We start from the raw sequence: 26,152 nt of genomic DNA on the forward strand, positions 1-26,152 counted from the left end.
GCAGGGAGGGCTTTTGTCTTCATACAGTCCTAGGTTCCATTACTTATTCCGTTTTCTAGCTTGGATAACACCAGAAAACATAATCGGTCAGATTATATTGACTGATTGACAAATAGGATAGTGTCTTGTACATTTCCTAGGTGCTCAGTAAATACTGGTTCCTTTTGCTTTTCTTTTTTTGTTTCAGTTAACCATTAACACAAATTTAGGGGCTTAAACAATAGTCATTTATTTATGTAGCTCATGGTTCTGTGAGCTGCCCGGGAATTCACTGGTCTAAATTGTCTTGGCAGCTGGACGAGCCCTGGCCTGTCCTTTTCATGGGGCCATCAGAGGCACAGCCTATTTCAAGCTCTTTTTGTATCCTGCTGGCCAAATCAAGTCACATGGCTGAGCCCTGATTCAGAAGCCTCACCACCTTCCTTCATATGAGGGCATTGAAAGATTATATGGCAAACGACGCAGAGACAAAGAAATGTGAAGCAGTGGTGGGGGATTAATGCAATTTACCACGTCTTCCACTGGCCACGAGAACTTGAAATACATTTCTGTAATGTATTATGGGAATCTTGTATTATAAAAGCATCTCCAGGGGACGCCTGGGTGGCTCAGTCTGTTAAGCGTCCGACTTCAGCTCAGGTCATGATCTCACAGTTTGTGAGTTCCAGCCCGGCCTCTGGCTCTGTGCTGACAGCTCGGAGCCTGGAGCCTGCTTCTGATTCTGTGTCTCCCTCTCTCTGTTCCTCTCTCACTCGCACTCTGTCTGTCTGTCTCTCTCTAAAAAATCAATAAAGATTTTAAAAAATTAAAATACATAAACAAATAAAAGCATCTCCTATCCAACCATGATAGAACAGTGAAGGAACCGATGCCAGGAAATGAAATGGTAAATTGCAATATGAACTCAGAAGAGCTAACTTCTGAAAAATATATATCAGAGTAGCAATTTTCAAAGTGTGGTCTAGGGACACATGCAGTCCCCAAGACCCTTTCAGAGAGCTCATTAGGTAAAAGCTATTTTCAAAATAATATTGAGATGTTGTTTACACTTTGTACTTCATTCCCTCGCAAGTATCAGGTGGCACTTTCCAAGGGGCATAGTGTGTGATTTCATATCAGATGGAATATAGGAGCAATTATGAGACTATATCTCTTAGGTCAAACATTAAAGAGGTTTGCAAAAATGTAAAACAATGTCACTCTTCTCACTGTCTTGTTTTTTTTTGGGGGGGTAAGGATAGTTATTGTTTTTAGAAATGTGTTATTTATGTTAGCTTGCAATGAGTTTAGATTACTTTTTTTTTAATTTAATGTTTATTTATTTTTGAGAGAGACAGAGACAGAGTGTGAACAGGGGAGGGGCAGAGAGAGGGAGACACAGAATCTGAAACGGGCTTCAGGCCTGAGCCATCAGCCCAGAGCCCGACACGGGGCTCGAACTCACAACCCATGAGATCGTGACCTGAGCCGAAGTCGGACGCTTAACCGACTGAGCCACCCAGGCACCCCAGATTACTTTTAATGAATTATTAAATGTGTTTAAAATTTTCTCAGTTTTTGAGAACAAACTGAGGGTTGATGGGGGGTGGGGGGGGGTGATGGGTATTGAGGAGGGCACCTTTTGGGATGAGCACTGGGTGTTGTATGGAAACCAATTTGACAATAAATTTCATATATTAAAAAAAATAAATAAAATAAAATAAAATAAAATTTTCTCAGTTTTGATTTGTAGTGCAGTAAATGTCAACAGAGATAATCTGCAATTGGGGTCCTCCATAATTTGTAAGAGTGTAAAGGATTCCCAAGACCAAAATGCTTTAGAACATGAAAAAAGTTAAAAAATAAAGTTTAAAAACTGGTATATGCAGAAAGAAATCGTTTCTATGAAACAGAACTAGAAAGCCATAGGAAAAAGCATGATGAAATTAAAAGAAGGCAGTTTGCATTAAAAAAAGATGTTACATGGGATAAAGAATTATTTCAAGAAAGGTAAAACATAGTCAAAGAATTATTGAAATCCCATCAGTAGCTGCTAGGATCAGAGACAAAATTTTGAAATAATAAACTGACACTGACAGAAACACTGGGAGGTTCTCCCAGAAGGGAATGCAAAAGGAGGAAATGAGTGAAAAATGTGAGAAAGAAAAGGATAGTTATGAAGACAAAATTATCTCCTTGAGGAAGAGCCAGAGGCACTGGAACAAGAGTTACTACAGCAGGCAAAACAGAATAGAACTTTCCTGAAAAGTAAATAAATTAACATGTGTTTTAAAGATCTGAATATGAAGTTTGAAAAGATTTCTATAACAACGGGTAGAAATCCATGAAAAGAGTCTCGATTCTTCAGGACTCTCTGGTTCACGGTTCTCAATATACTATTTATTTCCACTTGACAAAGGAAGGCTGTTTGTTACTCCTAACTTTTATTTCTATTTGAATCAGCTTCCAGCTCATGATGAGCAATTTGGATTGCTTGATCACTTGGTCTGTCAAGATCATGTGTTCAATCTCTACAAAGACCTGATTAAATTCTGAAAGTTATTTACGAAGAGGAGAATGAATAGTTCATTAGGATTTGTTCCAGGATCTTGGCTGATTTGGCTGAGTCCCCTATTGTTATTTTTGAGGTTTTTGCAAGCTTCTTGCAGCATCTTGATGACCCAGGTACTTTGTGTATCATTAGGCAGATTAGGTCTTCAGGGTTAAGAGACAGAACTCCTTGCTCTATAGGCTGTTCTAACGAGAAAGCTTTCTTTTGCTCTGAGCTCAAAGTTGATAGCCTCTAAAGTGGCTTCCAATAATTCCTGACTGCTAATAGTCATTCACTCCTGTATGTAATTCTTTCCCTTTGAATGTGAGCTAGAACTGGGTACTCAGGTCTAGCAAAAATAAATAAATAAATAAATAAATAAATAAATAAAGTAGCAAAATTGAGGGGCTATCACTTCCAAGGTTAGGGTACAGAAAGACCATTAACTTTCCTCTCTCAGTCTATTTCTCTCTTGAAGCCCTCATCCTGGGGGAAGCAAGCTTCTGTGTTGTGAATAGCTCTACGGACAGACACATAAGGCCAGGAAAGGGTGTCTCCAGTCAAGAGCCGGTGAGCTTGGAAGCGAATCTTTGCAGGTTTGCCAACAGGCTCAGGAGTGGGCTTTTAAGCTAATCTTCCCCAGGTTGAACTTTGCAACCCTGGCAAACACCTTGATACCCCCCACCCCGTGTGACAGACCCTGAGCCAGAGGACCCAGGTAAGGTGCTCCCAGACTCCTGACCCACAGGAGCAGGAAGATAATACATTTTTATTGTTTTAAACTGATACAGTGGGAGCTAATGTGTTCTGTAGCAGTAGGTAATGAATACACAGGATCAAAGATGGAAGTCTTTGAGGTTATTTGCCTAACTCTTCGGGGGAGGTAACGAAATTTGTTGAATGCTGCTTCTGAAATTCAAAGAAACCATGGGACACTCTTTTTCTTTCTCAGTAGAAGGTTGTGTAAGCAGGAGCAGCTTTTCCTTTCATTATGGAGGAATATCGCAGCATACCCAGACCACTGGGCCTGCCGGAATTTCACCGAGGCGACAAACCCTTTTCATTCCAGAAGTCTATTTCTGATTTTCAGCAATGTGAATCTTACCAGGTCAAAAGTTGTTATATGGAAACTTGAGGTGTCATTTATGAACAGAATAGCAGTAAAATTATATTTTCAATGATATTTTATATATTTAAAAATAAATACATATAGCGCCTTTGTTTGTGTTCTGTAGAAATATATTACCTTTTAGGTAAAGAATAATCTTTAAAGGGCACCTGGGTGAGCATCTGACTCTTGCTCTGAGTCGGGCTCTGCACTAACAGCAAGGAACCTGTTTGGGATTCTCTCTCTCTCTCTCTCTCTCTGTCTCTCAGAATAAATATATTTTTTTTTAAAAAAAGCATAGTATTGGGGCGCCTGGGTGGCGCAGTCGGTTAAGCGTCCGACTTCAGCCAGGTCACGATCTCGCGGTCCGTGAGTTCGAGCCCCGCGTCGGGCTCTGGGCTGATGGCTCAGAACCTGGAGCCTGTTTCCGAATCTGTGTCTCCCTCTCTCTCTGCCCCTCCCCCGTTCATGCTCTGTCTCTCTCTGTCCCAAAAATAAACAAACATTGAAAAAAAAATTAAAAAAAAAGCATAGTATTTAATACAATTAAATAAAAAATTAATTACGTGCACAGAGGGCAGCATCTACTCTGATTTTTCGGATGGACTCTGAGTAGCCTAGTGTGGCCAGAACTCATCATTGTACTTAATATAGTAGAAGAAATGCACGAGCCAGGGCTGGTGGATCCAGACACTTAATAGCAAAGCCCAGCACAATCATCATGAATTCAAGTCCGCTTTCCTTCTCTACCTTGACCTATTTCTTCTTGAATTTTTTTTTTTAATTTTTTTTTCAACGTTTATTTACTCTTTTTTTTTTGGGACAGAGAGAGACAGAGCATGAACGGGGGAGGGGCAGAGAGAGAGGGAGACACAGAATCGGAAACAGGCTCCAGGCTCTGAGCCATCAGCCCAGAACCCGACGCGGGGCTCGAACTCACGGACGGCGAGATCGTGACCTGGCTGAAGTCGGACGCTTAACCGACTGCGCCACCCAGGCGCCCCTCTTCTTGAATTTTAAATCCAGTTACCGAAGCTCTTTTTTTGTGTGTGTAGCTAATTTACATTATTTACATACAAAATAGGAAACATTTCTACTTGCTTGGCTTAAATAATCCAATAGCGAGACGATCTGAATTTCCCAAAAATGTTTCTCAGAAAGGCTTCTGTAAGTGAAGTCTGTTTCCTTCATTGTCAACAGGTCTGAGTGTGTGTTCCAATTCTGCTTGGGGCTAGCTGCTTAAGGTGTCAAATTGTTTCACGTCTCACAATGTCAGGGTTTTTGCTAAAGCTTATGGGCGAGTTTATGAATATCCACTAATCTTTTTTGAAGGACCAGATAGAATTACATTATGAGCAGTGTTTTGTGAGGTCGAGTGTCAAATATAAGTTAGGTTACACATTATGCAATATAAAATACAGATGATGAAGTGTTTTTCTAGAAAAGCAGTTTATTGACCACCCTTGGGTTTCTGGCGACCAGAGACTGTCTACCTGATACTGAAACCCATTCTTAATTCTCTTTTTTCATCGATATGTTCATTCGTCATTCAGTCATTAATCAATTCACCATTCAGCGTTTTATTTATCCATTAGAATTATTTATGTGGTTCCTACAGAAGGTAATAGACAATAGTTCCATTTAAAAATGTATTGCAGTGAATTCCTGGAAGAAGACCAAGCGAGAGAGCCGAGTCCTGGATACGAGACCAGGTTGGCTGCTAAGTTGGTTTGTGATCTTAGAGTTTCTTCACCACTTTCTAAAGCTGTTTCCTTAGCTTAAAATGAGGACCGTGTTAGCATAGATGATTTAAAAATGCCTCTCATCCCTGATTTTCTCTGAGCATGCAGAGCACCTGATTTCAGAAGTGACTTCTTCCAAGAGGCTGGGTCGTGGCCGCCACTCTCTGCCCTTGTCCATAACCAGAGTCTGGATCTGCTATGGCAAGATGTCAGGAGGAGACAAGATAGGGAGGCGGGGGGAGCGCTGAGCCCTGCCAAGGTTCAGAGCATATTTCTGGTGGAAAACATGTTCATGGAAAGGTCAAAGAACAGGAGGAGAGCGAAAAGGAAGTGAGAAGTGAAAAAGCAGACAGCTGTGAGTCTTGCTTCCTTAACCTTGAAGGGGAACATAAGGTCCTCGTTAAAACAATCCTTGTTCTGTAATCACCCACAGCCTGGTGACTCCACTACCCGTGCATGCCAGCACCCACCATGCAGCCAGCCTTCTGTGCTTCACGCAGAACTTCTTACTTCCCACTCGCAGCTGCTGCCCCACCGTACTCTCATTCTTCAACGCAAGCCTGTTTGCCCAAGGCAGGGTGCCTTAGATCCCGGATTCCCAGGAGGCAGTGTGCAACGGAATCATATGTCAGGTTGTTAAACATCCTGATTCATGGGCGCAATCCCCAGATAGTCTGCCGCGGTGGGTGTGGGGTGGTGTCCTGCAAACGGAATGTTTGACACACATGGGAGGACTCTGATAGAGCTGACCTTTGGGGTATGGCTTGAGAAATGTGACTCAAATCAACTGCCGGGGAGTTCTTTGACTACACAAGAAAAATCCTAGGTTGTCACAATGTGTGTGTGAAGTCACTGTGTGTGTGAGCCTGTTCTCTCGATGGAAGGGTGTGGTTTCTATTTTTAAAATCTTTCATTTTTTACGGTGCAACTTGTGATATCTTAAAGCTTTTACAAGTTGCTATATAAATATAGTATGATATGTCTACGTATAGTTCTCCATATGCAGAAATAATATATACCCTCCAAGAACATCATATTTATAGGTTAAAAATATAATATGTATCCAACTATTTACATAAAAGTGTCTTCCCCTGTTCCCATGTGATACACATAAGAAATTTAAACCTAATAATGTACTTTTGTTGAAAATGTATTGTATAGATACGTAGAGCCCCATATCTGTCCATAGCATGCACAGTTGTGTGTTTCTATGGATTTAACGGTTATTGTTTATTTGAGGTATAGTATCCATCACTTTCTAATTGACTGATGATATTAACTGAATAATCCATTGTGCCTATTATGAGTACAGGAAGGAAAAATTATGGAAAGACAAAAGGAAATCAAATGCATGAAGGTAGTGTGCCAAGGACTTGCAAAGATTGTATCGTATTGATCAGTACTTGTCCTTACAAAGCTCCCCCTTCAGCAGTAGAAAGTAAGTGTAAAAATGCAAGCAAGCAATGCTGACGTAGTAGGATGAACACAGTAATACAGGAGAACAGATGAGGTTGAAATTCGTTTTGCCTGTGAACTTAGTTTTATAGAAACAGTGCTTTCTGTCTGGGCTTTAAGGATGAATACTTTTGCACTCTAATCACTTCTAGGTGCTAGGAGTCCAAGCATGAGCAGGACACAAATCCATGTCCTTGTGGAACTTATTATTATTTTTAATGTTTATTTATCTTTGAGGGGAAGAGTGTGTGGCAGGAAGGGCAGAGAGAGAGGGAGACAGAGGATCCGAAACAGGCACAGAGCCTGATGCAGGGCTTGAACTCACAAACCATGAGATCATGACCTGAGCCAAGGTTGGAAGCTTATATAGAATATATAGAACCACCCAGGTGCCCCTTATATTCTTCAGGGAACTTATATTCTGCAGGGAAAAAAGATAGGTAGAAGATAGTCCCACAAAAAATGAATGCCCCCTTTTGATCTAGGTAGAAGGGGAAGGACAGACAAGGGCGTGAGGGACAGAAGAATGATAATACTTTTGAGGGTCTAGACGTGGTTCAATGTGCGTGGAATATAAAGTGGAAGAGTGAGCATGGAGAAGAACAGAGCTGGGAACAAGTCAAGGGAGAGATGATGATCTTTCAGGTCAGGATCAAGTTTAAAGAAAGCTTTCCCCATAGAGTAATAGTAAGTCCCTGAAAGGGTCCCTGTAAAACAGACACATCATCAAAGCAGTGGCACATGAACAAAGCCACGTTGGCCACAGAAGGGGACTGGATTGGAGGCTATGAAACCACAGCCAGGAAAACCAATGAGGGGAGCAAGGAGAAATAGTGGGGGATGAGTGGAGCTGTCTACAAGGTCAAACAGATGTGTCTGGGTGACTGACAGATGTGTTAGAAGAAGGATAAATGAAAGACAGAAAGATGCTAAAGACAATTGCCATGATTCTGTTTGGGCCAAATAGTGGATTTGCTGAGAAAGGGAACACTAGAGAAAAAACAAGTTTTGGGATCGTTTATTAAATTTCTGACTTTTATACTAAAAGTTGACAAGCTTATGAAACATCCAGAAGGAATAAAATTATTTGCAAATCTTATGTCTGATATGATAAAGAACTTGCAGCTAGAATAAAAAAGGAACTCTTTTTAATTTTTAAAGTTTATTGGGGCGCCTGGGTGCTGAGTCGGTTAAGCGTCCAACTTCGGCTCAGGTCATGATCTCAAGGTCTGTGAGTTCAAGCCCTGCGTCAGGCTCTGTGTTGACAACTCAGAGCCCCTCCCCCTGCTCACACTCTGTTTCTCTATCTCAAAAAGAAAGAAAGATTAATTTTTTAAAGTGTATTTATTCGTTTTGATAGGGGGGAGAGGCAGAGAGAGGGAGAGAGAATCCCAAGCAGGCTCTGTGCTGACAGCACAGGGCTCGATCCCACCAACTGTGAGATCACCCACCAACTATGAGATCATGACCTGAGCCCAGGTCAAGAGTCGGATGTTTGACTGAGCCACTCAGGTGCCCTTAGGGGGTTAGAACTTTTAGTCACTCTCCTCTCACACATACCTCCAAGGAGGGGAGAGGGGCTGGAGGCTGGGTCAGCCAAGAGATGGTAACTTAATCAATCCTGACTATGCAGTGAAGCCTCCGTAAAGAGCCTAACAGACAGGGTTTGGAGAGCATCCAGGTTGGTGAACACGTAGAGATGGGAGAGAGAGGCACACCTAGAGAAGGTATGGAAGCTGTGTACCCTCTCCCCGTGCCTCACCCTGTGTCTGTCTTCATCTGGCTGTTGATTTGTATCCTTTATCACATTATTTAATAAACTGGTCCTGGGGCGCCTGGGTGGCGCAGTCGGTTAAGCGTCCGACTTCAGCCAGGTCACGATCTCGCGGTCCGTGAGTTCGAGCCCCGCATCGGGCTCTGGGCTGATGGCTCAGAGCCTGGAGCCTGTTTCCGATTCTGTGTCTCCCTCTCTCTCTGCCCCTCCCCCGTTCATGCTCTGTCTCTCTCTGTCCCAAAAATAAATAAACGTTGAAAAAAAAATTTTAATAAAAAAAAAAAAATAAACTGGTCCTCAAAACTAAGCGTTTCCCTGAGTTCTGTGAAGGCCGTGACAAGGGGTTTGAGTTTTATTTTCAATGAAGCTAAGTTCCCGGAGGACTTCAAGTGGAAGCTGGTGACCATACGTTACATTTTAAAGGCTCCCTCTGGTTTCTTTGTAACAAATGTTTCTATATGTTGTGATCATGGGGTTCATTTACACACACACACACACACGCACACGCACACGCACACGCACACACAGACACACAAATCACTTCTCTCATTTTGGGAATAGGGTAGGAATGTAGGTTCCTACCTTTTGTAATGTTAAGCTTGGTCATATGATTGGCTTTGGCAAACGAATTACAAGCAGAGGTGATTTGTGTAACTTCTTGGTCAAAGTTTTAAAGAGCCCTTTCACAATTTATTATGCCCTTTTTGTTCTGCTTTGGGGATCATATGTGGAGATTGGAGCCTCCATTAGCTAGATTCCAGAAGGTCTCAGATGTGCCGAGCACTTTCTGTGTACTCCCTCCTCACTTGTTTTAAGCCACTGAGATTTTTGCTTTGTTTTGTTACCACAGCATAATCTAGACTAACTGATCCACATGGCATGTTTAGGGAATTTCCATCGGAGTCCTGACTTGCCAAGCTAGAAGCCATCACCCTATTTCCTAGCTTCTTTTGTGGTAGGATCACGAGTGTGATATAGGCATTTTCTATGTCCTACTTTTTCAGTTTTGGAAGATTGTATGTTTCTAGGAATTTATCCATTTCTTCTAGGTTGTCCTGTTGTTGGCATATAATTTTCCATAGTATTCTCTTATAATCCTGTGCATTTCTGTGGTATCAGTTGTTACTTCCCCCTTTTCTTTTCTTATTTTATGTATGTGAGCACTTTCTCTTTTTTTCTTGACAATTCTGGCTAAGGGTTTGTCGGCTTATTTATCTTTTCAAAGATCCAGTTCTTGGTTTTATTAATTTTTTTCTTTTCTTCTTTTTTTTTTTCTCTCTCTATCCTTTGTCTCTTTGTGTCAGTTATTTCTGCTCTAATACTTATTGTTTTCTTTTATTCACCTTGGGTTTTGTTTGCGCTTCTTTTTCTAGTTACTTTAGGCGGAAGATTAGATTGAGTTTTTTCCTGTTTCTTGAGGTAAGCCAGTATAGCTATACTTGCTTCTTAGAACTGCTCTTACTACAGAGATTTTGGACCATTGTGGTTTCATTTTCATTTGTCTTCATGTATTTTTTTAGGTTCATTATTTATTTTGAGAGAGAGAGAGAGAGAGAGAGAGAGCAAGAGTGGAGGGGCAGAGAGAGAGAGAGAGGGAGAGAGAGAGAATCCCAAGAAGACTTACACACCTTCAGCATAGAACCCAATGCGGGGCTCGAACTCACAAACTGTGAGATCATGACCTGAGCCGAAGTCAGACACTTAACTGACTGAGCCACCCAGGTGTCCCCTGAAATTCCCTATTGAAGACTGTCAAAGTAAACACAACTGGAAGAACTGAGGTAAAACATCTTTATTTTACTTTTTCCCTCAATCCTCTGCCAGGGCAACATTTCCCAAAATGTGTGCTCATGAACGTCAACTCTGTAGACGCAATAAAAGATGTTAGATGGTAGAAAGTTTCAATGGCACACTAAAATTTATAGACATCTGAGTTTTAAAAAATAAGATTTTTAAAAAAATTTTTTAAATGCTTGCTTATTTATTTTTTATTTTTGAGAGAAAGAGAGAGAGAGAGAGAGAGAGAGAGAGAGAGAGAGAGAGAGAATGACTAGGGGAGGGGCAGAGAGAGAGGGAAACACAGAGTCTGAGGCAGGCTCCAGGCTCTAAGCTGTCAGCACAGAGTCTGAAGTGGGGCTCAAACTCATGGACCCTGAGATCATGACCTGAGCCAAAGTTGGACGCTTAACTGACTGAGCCACTGAGGTGCCCCTAAGCTTCTTAAAAAATGTACTATTTCCTTAATCCCTTAGTATGTAAATGTTTATTATGATTCTCTGGAACATTGAGAGCTACAGTTTTTTTGGAGCAGAGTTCAGGAAATTGAGGTATACATCACTTTCTCTTAAAGTTTTCTGCTTTAAACTTATAGATTTTGAGAGGTAAAGACATTTATTAGTAAATCATTTGCTGGTTGGTAAGTTTTACCATGAACTCCTGTTGGTGCACAGAAACATGTTAAAAAATAACCCTATTAAACTGTGTATTTTTCCTCAAAGATATATAAGCACTGTCTTTGACTAATAGTGATTAGTCACTTTGATTAATCAGTCAACACCACCAAACACAGAATTTTTATTCTCTGTACTAGACTGTGTTTCAGGAACAAGGCTGAATGAAATATAAGTTCTCTTATCAAAGAAATTTTTGGTCTCTTTAGGGAGAGTAGACAGAACTAAATATAATGTAAAAGAATGTTCATCTCTAAAGGGAGTTAAAGTTTATCAGGAGTTTTGAGCCTGGAGAGATTCCTCACACCTGGGGTCACCTTTACTTTAAGAGACAAGATTTCTGGCCATCCTCCGCTGGCTTGGCCAGTGCCATTGAGCTTGGGATGGCTCATCTGTGGGATCCTGCTCTGCATTGGTTTGGCTGCCTGCCCTGGTGGAAATTCTCATTTCTCCATCAGCCGATACCATAAACAAATATGCTTTATGTGCTGCTTTTGTGCTTATAGGATCTGCATGAAATATGGCCTTGGGCCACTTGAAAATGTAACTATAAAATTTTATGGGGGATAATGGTTCCCAGAGTGCTGTCCCCCATCTTCTACACTCAAACAACTTTTATGCAATGCCTACTGCTTAGGCAATAATTGACATGTCCTTGCAGAAACCAATCCAATCTCTGACTATTAATTATTTTTTAATATAAGATGGACTATTTAAACAAATATTCATGCTAGTGGAGCTTTGTGAAGAAGGGCCACGGTGAGGTTGAAGGAGAGGGGCTGCCCAGGAAAGGGTGACCGGCCATCCAACCAAGCTTCCACCGGGGGCCTTCACTTTCTTTCATCCATCAACCTTGTCTGTGGGCTCACCATCACTCTTTCTGGTAACCCATGCTTTGAATGCCCTCAGAATTTTGTGTTTCGGCTTCCCGGAGTCTGGCTTATGCTTAAAAATAGTTCACAAATAGATGTTATTTTGCTGTCTTTCCACCTCTCCTCCCTACCCGCCTCCCACTTCCTTTGTTTCTTATGTTTTGAAATGGATAACTTAAGCCCATTTCTCATGTCATGACACACTGTGATCATTGGTCTGCTCAAGACCTTTTTTGGTTTTGGTTTTGTTTTCAACAAAACTTCGACTTTGTGTCTTCATTTCACGTAGTTGTTTCTATTTATACCTTTATGGAAAATTTTTCTGATTTGACTAATGTGGGTTTTTTTCTTCTTTGGAGGGAGAAGCTGGAGATTTTCAAAGTTTGGACTGATTTATGGAAGTGGTATTTTCATAAATATCTCATTCTCTTTCTTATTTATTTTATACAGTTCCATGTTATTACTATGGAACCATGTTTGTACATATAATCTATTGCTTCCAAGGATTATGGAGAAGAAGTTCAGTGTATATTCAACATGCTTAACTTGTCCAAATGATAGCCACTTACACCAGGTCTAACTCTCTGGTACCAGGCACTGTAATGAACATTTTTATACATGTGCCCTTATGGATCTGTGTGAGACTCCTTTGTGGCATATTATCTAGAGAAAAAAGTTGCTGGGTTATATGTATTGCATGCATTCTCAAGAGTGATATTCTTGGAGTATGACCACAGGAAATGGCCAATAAAAATGGACACTGTCCATGGTTCTGGAGCAAGTTCCTGGGGGACCTCAGCTCTGCCAGGTATCACTATTTGAGGTAATGGACCATGAATGATCTAAAGGTTCCCTGAGAAAGATCCAGGTTATTTGTGGTGGCAGGAGGCAATTGAGAAGATCGAGAAGAAGCAGCTGTCAACCAATCAGAACAAAAACATTAACAGATACATGGTTCCTGTGCCTCCAGCTGGCACAGGAACTCATGTATTGATTCCATAGTGCCAGAAAGGGTCTCTAGAATAGAGCCCTGGTCCACACTCCCAACAGCAGTGTGGGAATATTTTGAAAAAAATGGACTTCTATCACTCCATCAGTTTGTTTCAGTGGTTTTTTCAGATTTCATTTTTTTCTCGAGTCAATTTTATCATTTTTTATGTTTCCACATTTGCAAATATTATAGAGGTTTTCAAATGCACTTATATATCATTAGTCAATATTCTCTCCCTCTCCTCTTTAAAATTTCTGTGTGTCTCTTCTAAAAGCTCTGAAAGTCCTAGCAGACATTATTAATAAGAGTGGTCAGGTTATATGTTTCTCCAGAAGTATTTCTTTTCTTTCCTTCCCTCCTCCTCCTCATTATTATTCTTATTCCTCTTTTCCTCTTGTTTGGGCCCTCCTCTGACAGTCTTACATGCTGTGCACAGAAGTAAACTATGGTCACCACTGTGTCTTTTTCTACATACACCCATGTCCAATGCTGCTACTTCTTATGAGCACTGCCCTGTCCATCATGTTCTGCTTCAGCCTCCATTATATAATACCACCTCCCAATTGACTCCAACTTTATTACTGAATACAGCAGCCCAGTGGCCCCACTGCTTCTACCTGTCAATCGTGTTGCAACGGTATCACCGTCTTCTGTCAGATATGACGTTGCCCTCCTGCCACCTTTCTGCACACTTTTTCACTGCAGTGCCCCAAACAAAGGGCATTCTGTGTTGAATCTACTTTTTATGACTCTCTGAGAAAGATTAATAGAGCACATGTGTCCTAGTATTTCAGAGAGATTTAGGAAGCCAGATCTGGAAGCTTTTAGTTATAGCCACCAACCCTTTCTCTACGACTCACATGCGAATATTGAAGGCCTGGATCAGGAGACAGATTTTTACGTCAAATAATAATGTTCTTCTTCTGAAACAGAGGCCAAGCTTGTTTGCTTGGTATTTCTCTCTTTGGGTGTGAAGGCTCTTCCATTCCCTAAGGAAATGGACTTTTAGTAGATTAACTTCCATCACTTCAGCTATGTCAGTACCCCAGGGATGTACATTGCTCCTTCTCTCCATTCCATCCAAATAAGAATGCCAAGGGAGAAAATAACTAGAAGATGGATAAAATGTTGGCAAGGGCCTAGTCAGTGTACCTTTGCTCCAAATATACCAAGTTACAGAGTAAACAAAAAGAGTCAGATAAAAGTGGGCACAGATGACAGGTAATAGAGCGTAAGAGTAATTTACAATTACAAATATGTCTGGGAAGTGCTTCCACCTCTGGATCATATTTGGATGAGTTTTGGCAGTCAGAATTCATGAACCCACCTGCCCTGGGGATCATTTTGTCTCTTCAGTATGGCTTGTATCTCTTTACTGATTTAGTCAGTATGCATTATGTATCATAATCTCCAAGAGGCCAACATGATACTTTTCATTTCCAGGTTCTTAGGAACCTTTCTTCCATTCCCCTACCTATGCAACAGATATTCTAAATCTTATAACACTTTTTCTGTAATTTTTAAAGTTTAACTTAACGTCTGTGCTGGCTGACATGGTGTGACATTCTTAAGCTTTTGACACCTTTTTCTTTATGAAAGAACCATTGATGAAGGCTAATGGGAGGTAAATTGTAATGTTCTTTTGTGCTTGAAGGAGTTACTTGTGGAATAAGAGAGAGAAGGCTTGAGGTTGAGTCCCAGATCACCAGCTCCTCAGACCTATGGCTGTGGCTAACTTATTCAACCTTTGTAGGTAGACTACCAGGCTTCTTTCTATGATAAAAAGTAGGATAATTACCCCTGGCTATTATGGTACCACTATTGAATAAAAATCGGTACGAGAACACTTTATTGTCTCTAAATTTTATGCATGTATAGCAAGATGGATAATATTTTATTTTCTTAACAACTGACTAGGGGCATTCTTCTTAGAATAGAACTAACTTTATTGAGTCAATTATTTGATGAGTATGCTAGGGGTAGAAGTTAAACCTCTAGTTGAACAGAGTAGCACAAAGTCTTCAAACTAAAATTTTGAACTGAGAACTTATAGAAGAAATTAGGGAATGTGTGATGAGTAGAGGGCTTTGTAAGCACCCTGAGTATCTCTTTGTGAGAAATGTAGTATCTCCACTTGAATCTCACCCATCCCCACCCTCAGTCTTTACCATGTATCCAACACATCTGAATGTGTTGTACAATCTGGTGGAAGGGGTCGTTTTTCATTTTGAGAAAGTCACTTCTGAAAGTGGTTGGAATGCAAGGTATATGGTTGGGGTGCTTGCTCCTGCAACATCTTTGTCTATACCAGATACATCATTTTAGATGAACTGACCGAGAAGAAAAGAAACACAGTTGTTGAGTTAAATTCCTGTGGACAAATACTTCCCACCATTATTCCTTTGTAAAAGTTATGAGCAAATGTAACTACCAACCCAAAACCATGGCAGTGCAGGTCAGGCACTGGGAAAGAAATATGTCCCACTCATATAGGCAGCTTGGAGATTGAAGACCAAGTATAGGGTTCCTAGAATGTGCAATGGTTCCTAGAACATGGCAGAAAGAGTAGCTGATAGCTTAATTTGGGCTATAGAACCAGGGTTTCTTCTTGGTAGAGAAGGGGAGGGTATGAAGACATAGGCCTAGGGCAAGTTATCAGCATATGGGTGCTCTGCAATTAGCATACAGACTTGAGAGCAACCATTTATGGTCAATATCACAATTTCTTCTGGGTTACAGTTGGTGGAAAGGCTCCCTCTTCTGGGCCAACATCCTGAAGTTCTCGGAAGCCTATGAATTCTGCCGGAAGTCTGGAAAGATAGCCATGATTCCCAAACATCTGGGAACCATAATCTAGAAGATGGTGAGGTGAGAGACGGCAACTGCTAGATATGAGTCAGTTACTGGAACTGTGTTTGGAATAAAGGCAGCAAGAGGAAGAGAAGCTTAATTCTCAGGTGTCCAGGGAGAGGCCCTGGACAGAGTGAGAAAGGCTTGTTCATTAGGAAACACTCCCCTGCCTTGACCCTCAGAGGAGCAGACCCACCCCCTACCAAGTTCCATATTCTGATCCTCTAAACCCTGCCAGGACAGAGGCAAAATCAAGGCACACCTGAAGAGGGCCAAACAGAACAGCAGGCCTCTGCATATGTGGGATATCCTTGGTTATTCTCATCTTTCCCTCATGTAACTTTGACATGAAAGTTCTTATTTTTTGTCCTCGGACCCAATTTAGCAAAATCCCCCATTTGAACCTCATGTTATCCATAGAAATGTAAGCAAGAATGCACAGAGTGATATGGAAGAGTTTGCAAATGTTATGTCACTGAGACAGACCTTCCTCTTATCAATGGTGGAAACTTGACACTTGTTAAGAGAATTTACTCAAAACTTGAGACTACATGCATTTCAATATTGGACTTGAAAACTATCCCTTAGGGCTGCTGAGGAATTATTTAAATATCAGGAGAAATTATCTTTCCTGGCTTTTCATTTATTACTGATTAGAGTCCAGACACTGAAATTAACACATAAACTTGTAGGGATTGAGGAGTTATAAACGATTTTTTTTTTTAATTTTTTTTTTCAACGTTTATTTATTTTGGGGACAGAGAGAGACAGAGCATGAACGGGGGAGGGGCAGAGAGAGAGGGAGACACAGAATCGGAAACAGGCTCCAGGCTCTGAGCCATCAGCCCAGAGCCTGACGCGGGGCTCGAACTCACGGACCGCGAGATCGTGACCTGGCTGAAGTCGGACGCTTAACCGACTGCGCCACCCAGGCGCCCCTATAAACGATTTTTGATCACCAGAAGTGGCAATGATTTTCTTTCAGATAGCAAAATATAATCCCAAAGATCCATAGTTTTATGGACCTGTAGAATTTTGACTAGTTGTGCATGTAACTTAGCAAAATCATTTCACTATCCCAGTTGAGCCTGACTATATAAATTTCTGTTCCTTAAATGCTCTTATAACAGCTTTACAAGCTTGTTGTTTAACTCATTAATAAGTTAAATTATCTTTGATATGTTGGTACAAGAGTCATGTTTTACTTTATTGTAGAAACATACATTGAGAGACTGACAGAAAAGTCTGGACAGTGAAAGAAACTCCCATCTAGTAATTTTTACTCCTCTTCCAAATAAACCAGAGTCTCAGTTGCATCTCGTGACTGATTCCTTGATTTTAACCATTCATTGTGCGTAAACTTAAATCCCAGGGCATTTATCTTGTTGTATATACCCGGATAATTTATAGAAAGAATATGAAACTCAAGTCATGCAGAGTAGACACCATTATTATTTGGGCTCAACACTGTAATTTCCTACTGCTTGTCTGTCATCATTCTAAGGTTTCTTGTTTGAAAAAGTCACCTGTTTCTTTTTAATGCTACCCACTCAACGCATATATCTGAAAAGTGCTTATTTTCCCCCTGTTTATGTATGATGAGAAAATGCCTACTCATATTTAAAAGTATGAATTACTCTGATTTGAATAGATGTTCTAGCTCGCTCACTTTTTCTTCCTCTTGTTCTGTGATTCTTAACTTTTTGAGGGTACACTTAGGTAATCTAATGAGACCTTTGGATCCCCCACCCTGGAAAAGATGGACATATACGTGATGTTTTACAAATAATTACAAGATTAGAAAGATCCTATGGAGCTCGCTCTGTGAATCAATCAAGAATCTGGGAGCCACAAATCAAGAGACCCTCCTTTACCATTAAGTAAAGCCTTCCTATCTTTTTTTTTTTTTCCTGTTTCTAAATCCACATCCCTAGCCTCCTGTTTGAATTTTAGGAGCATGTCCTGGGTTCTGTTTATAACCAAACTGTTTCAGCATCTTATTTCGTTCTGCTCCTGTGTCTCCCTTAGCATCATATTTAGTTTTAGCCATAATATGATATACATTTTTGGGACATGAATTGTATCTTTCACAAGAGATATGGTCTCATCTTATTTCTCTAATATATACTTTTCTTGATGTAACTTGAACTCCTAAGCCATTTATCTTGCCTTATGACTTTCCACATACCGCTAAAATTTAACTATGTGAGATGGAAATAGAAAAAAAGTCAAATGCCAGTTGATATTGTAATACCCACTCTTTGGGGCCAAGTGAACAACCCTTAGATAAAAGTTATCATCCTCACTGTATTGTTTTTAAAGAGGTTGTATTTTCCACTATACTATGGGTCCTTAGAAGCATACAAATATTATCATCTTTGAATTGTTCCCGTCCTGAGCGGACCATTTGGCACAGAGCAGCAGTTCATAAAACAGTTGAATGGATAATGAATGATAGAAGGTATTTGAAAGATTCTTTTCCTTCAAGCAGATATTGTGTTTTTCAGTCTCATGGTTCAATTACTGTTGGATTAGTTAGTAAACATACCCCACTTTCCTTCCAAGCGATCTATTACTATTGACATTGTGATTAATAATTCTAGTGTATAAACAGGGAAGTAAATGAAAATGGAATTTTGTGTGTAAAATATACACTAAATAGAAGAAAGAGAAGCAGTCAATATTTTGCAAATGGAAAGGGTCCAGACCATTTAAGGTACATCATTTTAAGCTTACAGACTGATGTATTTCTTGAATTTCACCTATGACTGGACTTTTGGAAGCTAAAGTCAAATCAGTTTGCCTAGAGAGGTATTTATTGGTTCTTGTACTTAAAAGTGTCTTTTCTGAAACACTGCAGACTAGAAGAAAGAACATGTGCTCTGGAGGAAAAGGACTGACTTAGAATGTGGGATTCATTCCTTTTAGCTGTGGGATCAAGACCAGGCATTTAACTTTTATATTTCTCATTTTCTTCATCCATAAAATTTGAAGTTATAGAACATATAGGGTTGTTCACTCATTTCATAAGTCAAATAATAGCAATATCTCAGGATAGTGCCTGGACTATAGGATGTATTAATACATGGAATCTATTAGTATCTTATGTCTTCATGGTCAAGTTTTGCTCTGCAATTAAAATTTTAATTTATGTGGTGCCTCGTGCAGAGGATGTGAAATTTCCCACAGACGTAATATATGTAGATTTGCTCATTATATAGAAACAATGAAATAGCAACAGTAAGGAGAAAGGGAGAAAACACAGTTGAAGTAAGAAAAGAAAATATGCAAAACCCACCTTTGAGCTTCCTGACAATGGGGATGGCTATGTAAAGGAAATGGTAGAATTCAGAAACAGTTTGGATGTGTTCCCTGTTAACATGCATTCTTGCAAAGATCCACATATGACCCATTTCCTTCTTATTAGGGTATCCTTCTTCAGATACCAACAACCAGATTATTGTAACGTATGGATGGTTGGGGCCTGATCCATTTCCCCTAGTTGAATGGCCCACTCCTGTCTGTTATGACATTATTTTACAGTCCTCTTCTTCAGATTATAAACTTCATTCCTCACCTTTTCCAATTTGCTGCCGTGAGGTTTGGGGAGAGAGGTAACTCACTGTTGTCGTCATACATTGATGAGGCTAAATTTGGAGAGAAAATCCTTACCCAAGTCTTTTATAGAGTGTAGAGTGCTCACCTTTTCAGAAGTCTTGGTGCCAGTTCTCTTTTTGTTAAGTCTGATCCTCTCTTTCTCATTCTCAATCAGGAAAATTGATAGGAAATTTCCCCCAGTAATCAATTTGCTAGTTCCTTACTCCAAGAGCTCCAAGAGTCTGTTCTCCATCCCAGCTTTGACTTTTATCCCCGATTTATTTAAAGATTTTTCGTAAGTTATCCTTCTGTTTCCTTCTAAGGTTTTTTTTTCTTCATGTTTCTGAATTCTCTTCACTGCATTTTCCTTGATATGGTCCCATGTTCAGTACATTCTGTAGAATTTTGAAAAATAATTTCATGTGTTTCCTATTTATTTTCGTATTTTGGGTAGATATTTTGGAAAAAGTTCTTTATAACTTAGATGCTTCCTGTTTGTTTAGCACTTTGGTCTTTCACGTGGACATCTGGAAGGAATAGCATCAAAAAAATGGGCAAATTTTATCATCTTGGAGAAGCAGTCTCTTCCTTCTCTTGACTGAGAGGCATTTTTAGAAGATATTGTGTAAGAAAGAGGTAAAAGGTAATTATGTAAAGAGACTGCAAAGAGGGTCCAAACTCTGTAGTATGCTTCTTGAGAGAAGTATGCTTCTGAGGTACATAATCGAAACTCCCACCTCTCCACTTCTAAAGACAGTTAAGAGAGTTCACTCTGGCCTCCACAGTCTCCTTACCAACCTCAGTTAGAGTGCTAATTCACAGACAGCAATGTTATGGGTATGTGGCCATCTTGCCTATAGTCTGTGAGATCCTCAAGGGTGGGGTGAAAACCTCACTTATCATTTTTGTCTGGTTTCTTGCCCCATGTCTAGCAACCTGCATTGGTCAATACATGTTTGCCAAAAGAATTAGCAGGAATTAATTGAGTGTCTCCAATTTCAGTCTTTCCCTAGAACTAGAAAGGGTTCTGTTTATGAACTTTGAAATTATTCCAATTATAGAACTATAATATGATTAGGGTGTTTTGTTTTGTTTTTTCCCACCCCTATACTTCTACCTGACAAGAACTCAGGAGCAAATTTTTAGAGATGACCCTTATAATTTCCCCCATGTCAGTATTAAGAAACATAGCAAATTGTCCCGAAATGGTTACTGTAGGGACATTATGCTAGGCAGCCTTTACTCAAGAAGCATATTCTTGAAACTTCCTTTGATGCATATAAACCACATTTCATCTTTGGCCCTGTGTTCCCAATCTCACTTTCTGATTTTCTCTTGCTTTGTCTTTCTTCGGTTGAAATGATTTTCCAAACTAGTTCTTTAATTCTCATTTTCCTTTTTCTCACCTTCAGTAAGTTTTGTGCCTTCAGGCATGGCATTCAGACAGACTGATGGACTCAAGAGCACAAAGCTCACCTCTGGTAACTGCCCCACTCCCCATCCACAGCAGTAAGAGACAGACAGACACCCCCCCACCTCCCCACACCCACACACCCACAGCAGTAACTGCCTTTATGGGAAGTCATAACAGCAGCTATCCTAAATTCACTGAGTAGTACTAACAAAGGTCTGGGTTAATCAAAGGAAAGTATCATAAAGTTGGAAGCTACATACAGTCTATAATCAAAAGGAGCAAAGCTTCACCTTATGCATGACGGTTGGTGGGGGTGGGGGGAGACTTTAATTACTGCATGCATACAGCCTCAGATCTCACAAAAGGAACAATTTTTGTTGTGCAAGAATTACATTTGCTTAATATTACAATTGCCAATATCTTACTTTATCCTTTTTGGAGACATATGTCTAAAAGATTATAGACATCATCAATCCTCCTTTTATTTTATTTTATTTTATTTATTTATTTTTTTTAAACTTTCTTAACGTTTATTTATTTTTGGGACAGAGAGAGACAGCATGAACGGGGGAGGGGCAGAGAGAGAGGGAGACACAGAATCGGAAACAGGCTCCAGGCTCTGAGCCATCAGCCCAGAGCCTGACGTGGGGCTCGAACTCACGGACCGGGACATCGTGACCTGGCTGAAGTCGGACGCTTAACCGACTGCACCACCCAGGCGCCCCTCAATCCTCCTTTTAAAAGAGATGGAGAACAGAGGCTCAGAGAAGCTAAGCGAATTGCCCAAAGAATAAACAAATAAGTAGCCATAGGACTTTGACTCAGAACTTCTAACTCCAAAAGGCATATTATCACGAGCACTTTCTATTGAACCCTAGGGTTTGTAAAACACTCTCACATAATCAACACATTCAATTCCTATAATTTTCTATTAAATTGATATTTTCTATATTTTACTAATAAGAGTTTCTACCAAAAGCTGCCCCAGAGTTGGAACCAGAACATACCCCAGGTTACTTGTCTCTAAATCTATGAATTTTTGACTGTCATTACTGAACATTCTGTCCATCATATTTGCTCTAAGAACAGTGATGAAGAGAATTAAAAGTAATGTTGAAATTATGTTTTGTTAAAGTCGAAGTTATCAGTGACATAAAGATTCTTACTTTAAGCTCATTGCAACTCTTACTTTAACTCATTGCAACAAATGCTTTATCTGCACAAGATGACAAGGATCATCAGACAATCTGATCACTAGCCAAAGTGATCAGGGTAAGATGTTCTTGAAAAAAGAGTTTGTTGTGGGTTGGAGGGACACAATTCAATCACCCACCTCCACCCTCATATGTTGAAGTCCTAACTCTCAGTGCTAATCCTCAGAATGTGACTATATTTGGAGATAGGATCTTTAAAGAGATAATTATGTTAAAATGAGGTCATTAGGGTGGATCCTGATCGATTATGACTGGTATCTTTAGAAGAAGAGGAAATATGGATACAGCCACAGACAGAGGGAAGATGATGTGAGGACCCAGGGAGAAGGTGGTCATCTACATGCCAGAGAGAGAGGCCTGGAACATGTCCTTTCTTCAATGGCCTTAGAAAAAACCGATCCTGATGATACCTTGTTCTTGAACTTGTAGGCTCCATAACTATGAGAAAATAAATTTCTATTGTTTAAGCCATGCAGTCTGTGGTACTTTATTAGGGCGGCCCTAGAAAACTCACAGTGTTCATAAATAATTAATTAAGCTAAATCAAAGATGACTTTGCCAGTCTTGAGAAAATAGCAAACTATCTTTGATGTGACAATAAGAATTTCAGGGTGTATACACATGCAAATTTCATAACTAAAGAATATTAATCTAGCCTCTCATTCTCCAGGATACTGGTAGTGCAGTCAGAATTAGGGAGCTATCGGGGCGCCTGGGTGGCGCAGTCGGTTAAGCGTCCGACTTCAGCCAGGTCACGATCTCACGGTCCGTGAGTTCGAGCCCCGCGTCGGGCTCTGGGCTGATGGCTCGGAGCCTGGAGCCTGTTTCCGATTCTGTGTCTCCCTCTCTCTCTGCCCCTCCCCCGTTCATGCTCTGTCTCTCTCTGTCCCAAAAAAAAAAAAACAAATAAACGTTGAAAAAAAAGAATTAGGGAGCTATCAAGCATTAAACTCTTGAAATTTTATAGGACTGATTAGATTATAGGGGTTACCTCTCTTCTAGGCATAAGGAAAGTAACAATTAGAGCTTGCTTACAAAGATTTTATGGTAAGCAAGGATAGTTTGAGGTAATAGCAGAAAGCCAATATCCTAAATTATCCTCCAATTTTTGTAGCTCCATTTGCAAAATCATTTTAGCGCCAAGGATTTTCATTTGTTAATTTATTATCAGGACACCAGTAGCTTCCCTTTACTTTTGCCACCAAGTGAATTGGTATCAGTTAGCAGTAATCTATTTGGACAGTTGAGTATCAACGGTCTATTTAAAGATAATGACTATAGGGGCGCCTGGGTGGCGCAGTCGGTTAAGCGTCCGACTTCAGCCAGGTCACGATCTCGCGGTCCGTGCGTTCGAGCCCCGCGTCAGGCTCTGGGCTGATGGCTCAGAGCCTGGAGCCTGTTTCCGATTCTGTGTCTCCCTCTCTCTCTGCCCCTCCCCCGTTCATGCTCTGTCTCTCTCTGTCCCAAAAATAAATAAATGTTGAAAAAAATTTTTTTTAAAGATAATGACTATAAACTGGCATATGCTACGCTGAAGAATTTCCTATAATTTTCCTTTTATAGGGAAGTGTAGAAAAAGAAAAAAGGAAGTTTTTTCCTTTTCTACCCTTGTAGGTTCTTGGCTGGGGCTCTGTAACAAAAGACAGATTAACAAGAGAAAAACAAATAGAGGTTTATTAAGGTGTGCACCTCATATGCACATGAGAGAAACTCAGGGATGAGTAACTCAAAGGGGTGGCTAGAGCTTAGGCTTTGTAGCATCTTAACAACAACAACAACAACAACAGCAACAAAAACCCAGTAAACTTTTAGATAAATGACAAGACACAGGAAAAGGACCTTGAATGTCTATGGGGTGGCAAATCGTGGAAAGGCAAATATTTAGGAACCTACTGGCAGAGAAAGTCTCCTTAGTAAAGTTTGTTACCCAGATTCCTCTGGTGCCGTCTCCAGGCTTGTAAGAGTCTAAAGCTGTCTCTGCTGATTAGCTTTTGTTCTTTCCGGTAGAGATTTATAAATTTAAATCCTCCTTTTAGGCAAATAGGGGGAGGACAGAGAGTTTTACTTCTTTCTCAGCTGACTTCAGCTCAAAATAATCATTATGTCAAAGTGACATACTAGTGGCAAATTCTGCTATCCTTCAGAAGCTCCTCTGTAAAATGAAGCGGTAAGAAAGTCCATATGAAAGTCATAGGTTTTGAGAGCTGCAAGGAGTGTTAATTCATCCAGCCCAGAACTTAATACCAGAGATGTACATCATACTCCTCTATGAATTGTTTGACGTAAAAGATAGCTGAAAACTCCATGTTCCATAAGCCTGGGATGAGCCCTGAGCATCCAGAGCCACAAAAATTATCAGAGGTGATTCTGAGTCTTGCTGGTGATGAAAAACCAGGGCTCCCTTACTCATCGGCATCTGCAATGACCCAGGGCTCTGGGGCTGGAACAGGCCAAACTCTCTTCTGCTGCATCGTAATTTCCTCTAACATTCATCCTATGTGTTTTCTTGTCCCCTCGCCCCATCGCCGTAACTTTTCCCTAGATTTAAAGTGACTTTGGCAAAAAAGAAGATGAGGAAATCACAAAAGCCTTATCAGATAAATGCTCAAGCAATCAGAAAAAAGAAAAAAAGGCACTCACCTCATCATCATCTTTTTTACTCCCTGGTGGGTGTGATTTCTATTTCAACATCAGCCTGGCTGGGCAGCCCCTAATTAAATAGCTTCATCAGCTACAGGCTTTGAGATAACAGCGAGAACAATAAATGATAGGATATGACTTCAGAAAAATACTTGTAGCTAATGAATCACAATCATACACAGAATTTCAAGTGTACATCACAGGAAATATACCGAGTTAGAATATTGTGACTGGAATTGCTAACAGCACTAACAAGAACACTGGACCTTATGTTTTCCATACTATAGGCCTTCTCTTCTTTGGAAACTTGACTAACTTACTCAAATTTGCCTACTCTTCCCCTTCCTTTATGTTAAATATTAGTCATAACAAACATATATATGGCACCATGTACCTATTTGCCAGTTGCTTCGAAACCTGTATCTTAGGTCTTATGTATGTAAATGGCAATGCTTTTTATCTAGATTTCCTGAAGAAGGACTATGTTTATGTCTTCAATTTATTTTAATTGCTTAGCAGCACTTAGCAAGACTTTCCAATTACTTCAGAGATTGGATGGTCCAGTCTAGTGGAAAGAACATTTCCATAGGAATCTGACATCTTGAATTTGAATTTCAGCCTACATGCAAGGTAAGCCATGGTTACTTAAACCTGTTTCCCAAATTCAATGAAGTATTTATAAGCTTTGATTTATGAGTTGTTGGGAGCATTAAATAAAACATGCCAAAGTGCTTTGAGGATTACAGAGTGTTGTGAATATATAACGACTTTCTGGTCCAGTTCCATGGACACATTGACACATTCATTAAAAATGACACAATTAATTTCCAAAGGCAATTAGTCTTTTAAAAATACATATTATATTATTTAAGTGTGAAATGCAATAAAGGAAACATTTAAAATGGAGTTGGGAGGTCAGCATGGGGCCTCTCACGTTTATTTCACTCTGACCACTTGCCCTCAGTTGCAGACCCCAACAGGAAGAGAGGTACATTGCATTCCTAACAGGAAAAAGCCTACTCTACTACTTCAGTAGGAGATAGGATCTTCCTTGCCCACCAACAGGCTCAGCCAATAAAAAAATACCTCAGCTCAGTGGATGAGAAACCATCACCACCCTGAACACTTGCTTTCTTCCAGTGGATTTCATCCAAAGCAACCCTGGCCAGCTTCCTTCTTTTCTTTGTAAAGTTTTTTTCCTTCCATCTCTGGGACTTGCCTCTGGTCTGCCGTAGCTTTAGTGTCCCAAATTACCATTCCCCTGCTATTCCCAAATAAATCCATTTTGTTGGTAAAATAACTAGGTAATAACTTTACCTTTAAAGTCAACAAATTGTAATTTTTTAGGTTTGGTATTACTGCCCCTTATATGGGAAATAATGGAAACTGAAAGACTAAAAATGTAGTATAAATGTAATTAGATTTTATTTTTTGCTAATATCTTTGGTTCTATTCTTTTGTCCTATTGGGGCGATCGCCTATCTATTTATTATACAATCTTTCACATTTATGACA

Source organism: Leopardus geoffroyi, chromosome D2 (assembly GCF_018350155.1).
Source record: "Leopardus geoffroyi isolate Oge1 chromosome D2, O.geoffroyi_Oge1_pat1.0, whole genome shotgun sequence".
Taxonomy (NCBI): domain Eukaryota; kingdom Metazoa; phylum Chordata; class Mammalia; order Carnivora; family Felidae; genus Leopardus; species Leopardus geoffroyi.